This window comes from Carassius carassius, chromosome 17 (assembly GCF_963082965.1).
Source record: "Carassius carassius chromosome 17, fCarCar2.1, whole genome shotgun sequence".
Lineage (NCBI taxonomy): Eukaryota > Metazoa > Chordata > Actinopteri > Cypriniformes > Cyprinidae > Carassius > Carassius carassius.
The window spans coordinates 20,838,506-20,849,946 of NC_081771.1; the positions used below are offsets into that span (position 1 = coordinate 20,838,506).

General features: G+C 44.9%; 1 long non-coding RNA gene across 1 annotated transcript; it reads right to left on the reverse strand.

Moving 5' to 3' along the window:
* Positions 1 to 9,072: 9,072 nt before the first annotated feature.
* LOC132161320 (uncharacterized) lies at positions 9,073 to 10,185 on the reverse strand. Its single transcript, XR_009438119.1, has 3 exons — positions 10,031 to 10,185; positions 9,358 to 9,415; positions 9,073 to 9,235 (listed from the first exon to the last, which is right to left on the reverse strand). It is a non-coding gene; the product is annotated as an uncharacterized LOC132161320 (long non-coding RNA).
* Between the last annotated feature and the right edge of the window lie 1,256 nt (positions 10,186 to 11,441).

The window sequence follows — 11,441 nt, forward strand, 5'->3', positions numbered from 1 at the left end:
AGTTAATGTCTTAAACTGCCGATCTTGTTACTGTGCTAATTGATAGTGTTTTTACTATACTATGGATATTAATATCCAGGGCAGATTTGATGTTAAACTCGTTCAGTGAATCGCAGGGCGTCTCATTGATCAGCCGTGAAATTCTGTTCAAATTCACTTTAAAATCTTAAATGATTCCCTTTGAGCTAAATTTACAGCTAGTTTCCCTTGCAGAAGCTCAAGGCTGAACCCACGTCTAAAAGGAAAAGTGCAGCCACGTCCGAAGCTGCAGAACTCCTGTACGTACTGAAAGAGTTCCTTTTAAAAGAAACCTCGCAAGGAAGACAAGAAGGATGAACCAGACACCGCATGACTAAACCTTATGCCTGAAACCAACGCCATTCCCAACGTTTCCGCAACAGAACCAATCACCCAGGACTCTGTTTTTCAACCACAAACTATTGAACTAGCTGTTGCATCATCAAATGACAGCAGCACCCACTCAGTCCAGCTGACGTCTGCACCTCCTGGCCAAGAAAGCCTCATCCCTCACACTGAGGTACCAGAAAGTGCTGTTTTGGTTATTTGTACCCACAACGAAACACACAAGACATACCATAACTGCTTATCGATCAACACACAAGCCCCAACACCAAAACTCCTGGGGAACCTGATCGAGAAGGAAGTGGCTCGGAAACTCTACATAACCATCACCTTAGAAAAGGAAATGAGACTCGAAGCCCTTGTTGACACAGTCTCCGACCTCACGTTGATTTCGGCTCAACTATTTGATAAGCTAAAATTTGAAGCTCAGAGACAGAATCAAACTCTTAATTTTCACATGTGTGAGCTGAATGTGCAGTCATACAGTCAAAATGACATCCAGCTTAGAAACGTAGCTCCCATCTACCTGCCGATCAGTCCTATGAGTCTAGTACATCTTATTTATGTATCAACAATGAACACATTCATTTCTATGGGAGCATATGGGTAGCATTATTCAATTTGGAATGTAATATGCAAAATAACAATGCAATATGTAAAATGACAATGCATTTCCGTATTTACATTTACATTTTCCAATACATTTGTGCAACGTTTGGTGCAAAATGAAAATTAAATTACATAATTTTCATTTGCCATTTCATACACCATTTTTAATATGTAAAATGAATACTAATTTTAACACTTTAAAAGTTGCAAAATTAAAATGAAAATGTATTACAGAAATGATTAGATATGTCTAACATGTTCAAGCAAAAACTGTGGCAAAATGATCATTTAAATGCTATTTTTCTTAAATGCATTAACACTCACAGTCAAGACACTTACGATTGCATTTTCATTCAATGTCCCGCAATGAATGTAGCAAAATTCAATGCGCACATTGAAAATGCATTCCGAGCCGATCACGTGTCCGCCCCCTCCCGACACGTTCAATCACTGCGTGAACAAGGCGGGGCTTGCAGAAGGTCAGAGACTCAAATCTCAAGAAAAGGATTCAAGTGAGAGAACATGGACAAGACAGTTTTTCCGTGTACATTTTGATAATTTCTGTTTATGGCTTCAATATTTCATTCGCACTGGTGGGCGGAGCTGAAACGCTGCTTTCATCTGATTGGTCGAATCGATCAACCTTCAGCTCGGTCTTTTTTTATTCTTTCAGGCAGAATAAGAGTCAGTGCAAGTGAAGCACTGCAATGTCTGAAACTACACTCACTGTTAATTAGCATAATATTTTAATCAGATGTAGCTGGGTACATAATTCGTGCTGCTGCGACTTTCAAGAGACCCCGTTAAATATAGTTAAATTTATGAAATAAAATTAAATAGGATTTTTTGGGAAGGTAAGTCTGGCCAGTTATACAGCAACACGAGTCAGACGAGTCTGAAGATCTGAGCTGAATTTGGTGAAACATTAAAGTTCTAGTCTGTGTCCATTACTCTCATAATAAATAATAATAATAATGTTACCCGTATTTTTCTGTATAAGTTGCAACAGTCCAAAAATACGTCATGACGAGGAAAAAAACATATATAAGTCGCATTTATTCAGAACCAAGAGAAAACATTACCGTCTACAGCCTAATTTTACTATTTTTATTTAGTTATTTAGTTTTATTTATTTTAAATGTAACTATATTAATTTTTACAATTATTTATTAATGTCACACACACATACCTAGTGCCTTATGACTTAAAATATGAGAGTGGTAAATGTTACAGACATGGAACTGTTCAGTCTATTATTGATTTTTATTTCCACTTCACTTTTATCCAAAGAGAGAGAACTATTTGCACTGTATTTATCAGTGGGACAATATTCATGCAATACTACAACCTAGAAATAATTTGCAGGTCTCAGCAGCACGAATTATGTGCCCAGCTACATCTGATTCAAATATTATGCTAATTAACAGTGAGCGGTGGTTTCAGATATTACAGTGCTTCACTCGCACTGACTCTTATTCTGCCAGAAAGAATGAAAAGACCCAGAGCCATAGAGAGAGAGAGTTGTGATAATGGAAGTTCGAAATGTTTGGTTGTCACGTGATTCATGTATACTTCAGATAGTTCCAGAAAGTGCGTTGGCGGCCATTCAAACTGATAAGAGTAGAGTGACAAAACGTACTCGGTTACAAACGTAACCTCGGTTCTCTCTAGAAGAGGGAACGAGTACTGCGTCTTAGCTAAGACGCTACGGGAAAAGTCTCTTTTCACGAAATACTGAAGCAAAAAATTATCCTTAATTTTGAATTGTTGTAAAGCGCATTTGCAGCAGCACGCAGCCATAGGCGAGACGGCTCGCTCGCTCATTGGCTGCTCTGTGGCAACTGCACAAGCCTATCGAGCGCAGGCTGATGCAACATCAGACGCGCCCTGCATGCCACTTCCCGTCGAAACGGGTGTGGCCTAGCCCTATAAAGGGAGCTCGAAAAGGCTGACTCACCTGATTTATTTAATCGCCGAAGCGAACCAGAGTGAATTGTGCGCACGGCAGAGAACGCAGTACTCGTTCCCTCTTCTAGAGAGAACCGAGGTTACGTTAGTAACTGAGTACGTTCTCTTACGAGAGTTCTCTCGTACTGCCTCTAAGCTAAGACGCTACGGGAACCCCATGTAAAGCGCCGTGCGCGCAGGGATCACACACTAATAAACCTAGAAGAAACGCCCAGGGTTTACAGTGCACAGTCACCTGAGGGACTCACAGAGAGTCCAGAACAGGAGGAGGGGTGGACCCTCCGTCCCATATCTAGCAGCGTCCGTAGGCGCGGCAATATGACATCACACAGTCAAGGCAAGGCCTGACCCATGTGGTAACACGGGTCTTACGCAATACTGCCCATATAACAGTCGGCAGCGCATATCGCTTGCGATCTCAGAGTTCCAATCAGGGCCCTGATTCGGCTATACCGACAGCAGCCCTGCTTGCAGGGCGGGAACCTCCAGGTTATAGAACCTGATAAATGTAGACATACATATATCCTGTAAGGAGATCCCACTAGACCACGCCCACGACGAGGCGACGCCTCTTGTGGAGTGTGCTCTGATGCCCAGTGGGCACTGAAGGCCCCTGGAAGCGTAAGCTAACGCTATGGCGTCAACTATCCATCTGGACAGGCTCTGTCTCGAAACAGCCATTCCCTTGGAACGTCCACTGAACGAGACAAACAGCTGCTCAGTCTGTCTAAAGACAGCGGAGCGAGACACATAAGCTCTTAAAGCCCTAACGGGGCAAAGAAGACTCGAGTCTCCATCCTCTCCTGACACCGAAAGGGCAGACAGGGAAATAACCTGAGCCCGAATTGGCGTGTTGAGGGATTTTGGCACATAACCGTGCCTAGGTTTGAGTATGACCCTTGAGTCATTAGGCCCAAACTCCAAGCACGTCGGGCTCACAGAGAGCGTGTGCAGGTCACCCACACGCTTCACTGAAGCGAGAGCCAACAAGAACACTGTCTTGAATGACAGATGCTTGAGGCTAATGGTTCGGATAGGCTCGAAAGGGGAACCTTTCATGGTCTCCAAAACCGTCAAGAGGTCCCATACAGGGACTGATGGAGGTCTGGGAGGATTCAGCCTCCTAGCTCCTCTAAGGGAAGTGGATGACCAAATCGTTCCCTCCTATGGACTGACTGAGCGTTGTCTCAGAAAACGCTGCGATAGCCGCCACGTAAACTTTGAGCGTGGAGGGGGCTCTGCCCTTATCCAACAGCTCCTGTAGGAAGGAGAGAACCTCCGTCACCTCACAACTAAGGGGTGAACATCCCCGAGCTGTGCACCAGCTGGAGAACACCGACCACTTCGAGGCATACAGCCGTCGTGTCGACGGAGCTCTAGCCTGAGTGATGGTATTTAGCACTCCCACTGAGAGATCAGCGGGTAACCGTTGAGCGCCCACACATGGAGGGACCACAACTCCGGTTGAGGGTGCCAAATCGTGCCCCTGGCCTGCGAGAGGAGATCCCTCCTCAGCGGCACTGGCCACGGGGCAGTGTCTGCTAGCTGCATCAAATCTGGAAACCATGGTTGGTTCTTCCAAAGCGGTGCTACAAGCAGTACTGAGCATCTCGTTTCCCTCACCCGTTCTACCACCTGCGGAAGTAGGGAGCCGGGGGGGAAAGCATAGAGCGGGCAGGGCGGCCACCTCCGTGACAGCGCGCTTTCGTTCTTGGAAAAGAACACGGGGCAGTGAGCGTTTTCGTGGGACGCGAAGAGGTCCACTTCCGCCCTGCCAAATCTCTCCCACAACAGCTGGACTGTCTACGGGTGTAGAGACCATTCGCCCGTGGGAATGTTGCCTCTGGACAGCCTGTCTGGACCCAGATTCTGTAGCCCGGGCACATGAACTGCTCTCAGCGAGCGCAAGTTGCGCTGAGCCCAAACCAGGAGGTGTTCCGCCAACCTGTACAGGTTTCGGGACCTGAGACCGCCCTGGCGATTTATGTAGGACACCACAGACATGTTGTCCGAACGGACTAAGACGTGGTGGCCCTAGATTCGGGGACAAAAGCGCGTCAGCGCGTTCTCTACTGCCAGTATTTCCAGACAGTTGATATGTTGGAGCTTTTCCCGTTCTGCCCACAGGCCAAAGAACGGTCTGCCCTCGAGCAGCGCTCCCCATCCCGAAGTGGAGGCGTCCGTCGACACCATTTTCACTTTCGAGGAAGTCCCCAGGCTTACACCTGATCGGTACCAGTCGTTCGCTGTCCAGGGTTTCAAGGCTGTAACACAGCTCTGATTGACCATGAGACGCAACTGACTGGATATCCACGCTCTGCGCGGTACTCGCGCTTTCAGCCAGAACTGCAAGGGGCGCATGCGGAGCAGGCCCAACTGAAGAACTGGTGATGCTGAGGCCATGAGACCTAGCATCTTCTGAAATTCTCTGAGCGAGAATGTCGCGCCGCAGCGGAGAGAGCTCGCTGCGCGCTGAATGCCCAACGCGCGCTGTGGCGACAGCAGCGCCGTCATGGAGCGTGAGTCCAGAGCTATATCCAAAACCAGTATCTTCTGACTGGGGTTCAGCGAACCCTTCGTCCAGTTGACACTGAGACCAAGTTTCTCGAGGTGATCGAGTAAAATGGCCCTGTGCTCCACGAGCTCTGATCGTGACTGAGCCAGAATCAGCCAGTCGTCCAAATAGTTCAGCACTCGCATGCCTCTGAGTCTGAGAGGAACGAGCACTGCGTCCATGCACTTCGTAAGCGTACGAGGAGCCATGGACGAGCCGAACGGCAGGACTGTATACTGGTATGTCTGGCCCTCGAAGTCGAATCTCAACTATCGCCTGAGACGTGACGCTATCTGTATTTGAAAATACGCGTCCTTCAGATCTATCGACATGAACCAGTTTCCTCTGCGAATATGCGCGAGGAGTCTCCTGGTTGTAAGCATTTTGAAACTGCGTTTCGCCAATGCTTCGTTCAGCTGTCTTAGATCTGGTATGGGTCTGAGACCCCCGTCTTTCTTGGGCACTAGAAAGTATTTGCTGTACAGCCCCCCTTCGCTTTGAGCTTGAGGTACAGGCTCCACAGCCCCTCTGCTCAACAGTTTTGATATTTCGGCTCGAAGTAGGTGTGCTACTTCTGTTTTGACCGTAGTTTCGACGCGTGCTAAAAAGCGCGGAGGGCGTCAAAAAAACTGTAGCGAGTAGCCTCCCTTTATAATGTCTAGCACCCAATCCGAAACCCCTGGAAGCGCTGACCATGCGTCTGCATGAATGGCTAGGGGTTGGATGCGAAGCGCGCTCTGTTGGCTGGGCAACGGCAGCGCTTCGATGTGCTCTAACATGGGCGTTAAGCCTGTGACACTTGAGGCGGGGAGCGCGCTGATCACAGCGGGCAGATCGCTCGTCCTCGACCCCTCCACGGTGCTTAACCGAGTGAGGGAGGGCTGAGCGGGTCCCGTGGGACTCGTGCTGTCTGTGAGTAATTGTGGGCTGTAAGCGTGCACATTTACTGCTTTAGACTCGCTGTCTGCCTGGGCAGAATGAACGTGCACGGGTTCCGTTTTTACAGAAACCACATGACGTGTGTGACATAGTGTTTGTGGGCACTGAGGAGTGGGCACGTTTACTATGTAGTGCGCGCGATCGACTTGAGTCGCTTTTATGGGCGCGAGCCCTGTGTGAAGGGCTGTGCTTATATGTGGAGATGGGCACTGAGCAGTGGGCATCGTCACTACATACGTCACTACACTACACCATCGGCCGTGGCCGGGACACCAGAAATTACACCTTTTTCGGGCAACTGTGCAGGCTTGCGCGTTGCAGAAAACACTGAGACAGTCACAATTCCTGGAACTGAAACAGCAGCGCGCTTGGGTGAGAGCTCAGCCACAGCGGAACTCGTACACCGGCGCTTCGATGAAGCAGCAGGAGGCGGGGGGTGTGGCTGAGAGCTTTGCGGGGCCGGTCTAGCACGACTCGCTGCAGAACCGGAGCGTTTGCCATGTCTGAGAGCGTCAGCCCTAGATGTATCTCAGCCACCGTAGCGGAAGTCATAACTCGCCATCTGTATTGCAGACGCAGCCTGCCCAGCAGCAGAAAGATTCGCGCGTGCAGAGATGACGTCATGCGGCAGGCTTTAGATGGCAACACTGCTTTCGTCCGCCATCCAGCAGAGGGCGGCCAAAGGTGCGTCGCTATCGCCTGTTCCACCGGCGGAAGTGACTGGTAGTTCTTGTTTTTAGCATCATCCAGTGTGGAGAATGCTAGTGAGACAGACGAACGAGTTTGCGCTGAATATGGAGCGTTCTAAGCCTTTGCCACCTCTTCGTGAAGCTGAATGAGGCGGGCTTTGAGTTTGGAGAAGTACGGAAGAATTTCCGAAAGGAAACTACCATCCAGCTGGGAACGAGAGGAGGGTCGCTGGTACAGACCACTCGAGTCCGAGGCGCCGGAGAGTGCAGCAGGAACGGCAGTGGAAGGCGGCGAAGGCCAGCGGCTTCAGAAGTGGCTTGTCCCGCTGAGATGCTTATCAGATGGCGCTTGCTTCCTTCGTGATCCAACGATGCGTGAGCTTCGCTGAAGAGATGAAAAATCAGGTGAGTCAGCCTTTTCTAGCTCCCTTTATAGGGCTAGGCCACACCCGTTTCGGCGGGAAGTGGCATGGAGGGCGCGAAGCAATTCAAAATTAAGGATAATTTTTTGCTTCAGTATTTCGTGAAAAGAGACTTTTCCCGTAGCGTCTTAGCTAAGACGCAGTACGAGAGAACTCTCGTAAGAGAACTGCGATTTCTGGTAATAAGGAGTCAATAAATGCATTTATTTTATATATTTATACAACACACCGACATATGTATGTAGCATGAATATGTAGTTATAGCGATGTTGTTTTTAAAATATCAAATCGGGTAATTTTTGCGGATTAGTGTTCAATTAACTTACCGTTATTTTAAAAACTTATTTCAGGCTAACGTTAAGTTGTATAAACACGGGTCGCGGTTGCCTTTTTACGTTACATATTGTTATTTTTTTCACTGATCTCATGTTAACTAATGTCATATTGATGACTTTCAGATAGTACAGAGACAGGCTGGTGACAGTTGATTTTCAGCTTGCACTGCACTATACTGTTAGCAGCAGTAATAAGCATTTTAAGTAAATGTAAAATGAAGCTTATTGTTTACAATTCTTACAATTACATATATTAATATAATTATGTACTTATTCATATACACAATATATTCAGGCATACTCGTATACAAACATGTACACTGCCATTCAAAAGTAATGATGCTGAAAATTCAGCTTGGCATCACATGAGTATATTACATTTTAAAATAGAAAACAGTTATTTTAAATTGTAATTATATATTACAAGATGACTTTTTCTTTGTATTTTTATTGAAATAAATGCAATTAACTATTTACAGCAATTCATGAATACATTTTTAATAAATTCAATAGCATTCCAAGCATTTTGTATGTGTCCTTTCTTTCATGTTGTCCTTGCATAGTCTCCACCATGGTTTGCTGTGCTGCGTGGGGATGCTCCACTCGGTCAGAGGAAGGTGTGCAAATGTATGGCTTCCCCGCTGACATGGAGAGGAGAAAATAATGGTTGGATCAAGTCAGCAGCAGCAATCTAAATATAAATAAACATTACAACAACAACAAAAAATTGTTAGGTAATTATACTTAAATTTATTTAAACCCAGGGAGCTGAGACATTGCAGGGAGTCATCAGTGTTACCTATAACTGTGCATTTAATATGTGGGTAGACAAAAAAAAAAAAAAAAAAGTTGTGTGTGGAAACTAAAGTCAAGTCACTCTGCAGGCACATTTTGAGGAAAACCAATTTGTCATGACCAAAAAATTAAAGAGTAGGCTGAGACCAGGTGCTATTCCGACAACCTTTGTGGTCAAAAAGAGGAGTGCCCCTGCTCCAGGATGCACCCCTAGACCTGTAAACACACAGCAAATCGCTGCTGATTACAGCTATATTATTTCAGGTGATACATATATAATAAGTACAAACTCGTACTAGTTGAAGTAATATTTCTAATTTTGAAGTGATGTGATATTTTCAATATTTAAAATTAGCAATTCCATGTATTCTGCCTCTATCAGTTTCAAAGGTTGTGGGAAAAATGAATGAAGACACTTAGAGAAGGGAAAGTGACAGTGAAGAAAAAGAGGACATGGCTAGAGAGGAGAGACAGGGACAGCTGACACTACTCAGTCAGCCAGCAGCAAGTCAGTCAGCAGCCAGTCAGCATTCCAGTGAACCATCAGCCAGTTACCTGGGTCTATTAAAAAAATTAAAGAGACAAGAAAAAAATATCAAACAATGCAAAGGCAGCACTAAGAAAAATAAAGAATGAAAAGGCAGCTTTAAAAAAAAAAAAAAGGTCCCCTCAGCTCTCCTGACCTGCATCCTCACTGATGCTCCATCACAGAACAATCCAGTGGCACCAGTAATCCTCCACCTACCAGCACCCACAAAATGTTACAGTATGTTACTTTTATACACTAACAAGTTTAAGTATATAATACAGTAGTATTATAATATAGATAGGTTATATAATATAGACAGGTAATAGTCAATGAATCACAATGACTAAAAACACTACACCCATGTTTTTGCAAACTCAATTCACTCTAAATTTACATCAATAGGGTGCATTTTATTATTAAGGAATTTATTTAATACGTGTAATAAGGAACAAACTTTATAACCTCATTTTACCACTTCCAGTTACCGCTGTCACACGCGGTCAAAAGTTAATATTGAACTAATAGGCTATGTAACGTTAGCTAACTTTCCCCACCCAGCAAAAAAAAAAATTTTAGACTCCTTTTCTTTAATTCCAAACACGATGGATGAAACTGAATTAAGAGAACAGATTTTACAATTAATAGGGTGTTCGTTACTAACTTTATTCAGCTAACGTTACAATCCTAGCCTAATCTGTTAGTTATCTGATAACATCCCTTAAATTTACTCATTTAATGAGTTATAATCTACTAGAAGGTTTTAACTTACAGTTTATTGTTATTAAGATGTACTAATAATTTACAATCGTATTATTTAAACGTCTTACCTTTTAAAAGTGTGTCGCAAACGGTTTGTTCTGCTGCATCTCTACGGCGCGGCATCGGTTTGCTGCTACTTCCGGGAACTATTGAGAGGCTCCATGAGCCGCCATTGCTGTAAAAAAAGCGTTCCATTGGAGTCAATGGAGTCGTCGCAACTCTTTCTCTATATGGCTCTGAAAAGACTGAGCTGAAGGTTGAGCGATTCGACCAATCAGATGAAAGCAGCGTTTCAGCTCCGCCCACAAGTGCGAATTAAATATTGAAGCCATAAACCGAAATGATCAAAACATACACGGACCAACTGTCTTGTCCATGTTCTCTCCATGGTTCTCTCACTTGAATCCTCTTCTTGAGTCTTGAATCTCTTGACCTTCTGCAAGCCCTGCCTTGTTCACGCAGTGATTGACGTGTCGGGAGGGGGCGGAGATGTGATCGGCTCGGAATGCATTTTCAATGTGCACATTGAATTTTGCTACATTCATTGCGGGACATTGAATGAAAATGTGAGTGTTAATGCATTTAAGAAAAATAGCATTTAAATTATCATTTTGCCACAGTTTTTGCTTGAACATGTTATACATATCTAATCATTTCTGTAATACATTTTCATTTTAATTTTGCAACTTATAAAGCATTAAAATTAGTATTCATTTTACATATTAAAACTGGTGTATGAAATGGCAAATGAAAATTATTTTATTTAATTTTCATTTTCATTTTGCACCAAACGTTCCACAAATGTATTGGAAAATGTAAATGTAAATAGAGAAATGCCTTGTCATTTTACATATTGCATTGTCATTTTGAATATTAGATCCCAAATTGAATAATGCTACTCATATGCTTCCATACATTTCTCACCGGGAAGGACCTGCTAGATCGCTTTGAGCCTTTACTAGACTTCAAACAGCTGATAGTCTGGGCTCAAGTGCGAGAACCTCTTCCCCTCCAGCCACACAAGTCGCTGTTGCCAGATTGTCAGGTCACAGAGGTCACAGGAACTCCTACAGAGAGTGACTGCCAAGTCACAGAGCTCACAGGAACCCCAGCAGCCAGCCATGGGTACACAGCCTCAACAACAAACCAAGGCTCAAGTTCGCTCCTCTGCTCCTCCAAGGCCACCAAAGACTCTGATACCTACTGCCCCAAGGTCAAGACCGAACTGCAGCTGCATGATGTAACCACAACGGACAGTATTCTGGCAATATGGGCAGACAACTCAGCCATTAGTCTCTCACTATTCAATGCAATCATTGAAAAGACACCGGACCTTCCGTATACCAGCAAGCGCACCCGTTTCCCTTTGAACTCACACCCATCCTCTGTGGTGTCTGCCAGAGGAATCTGCACTTTGAACGTGAAATGGAATTACCGGTGCCTGACTTATTATTTCCTTATTATTTCCATTTTCAATGT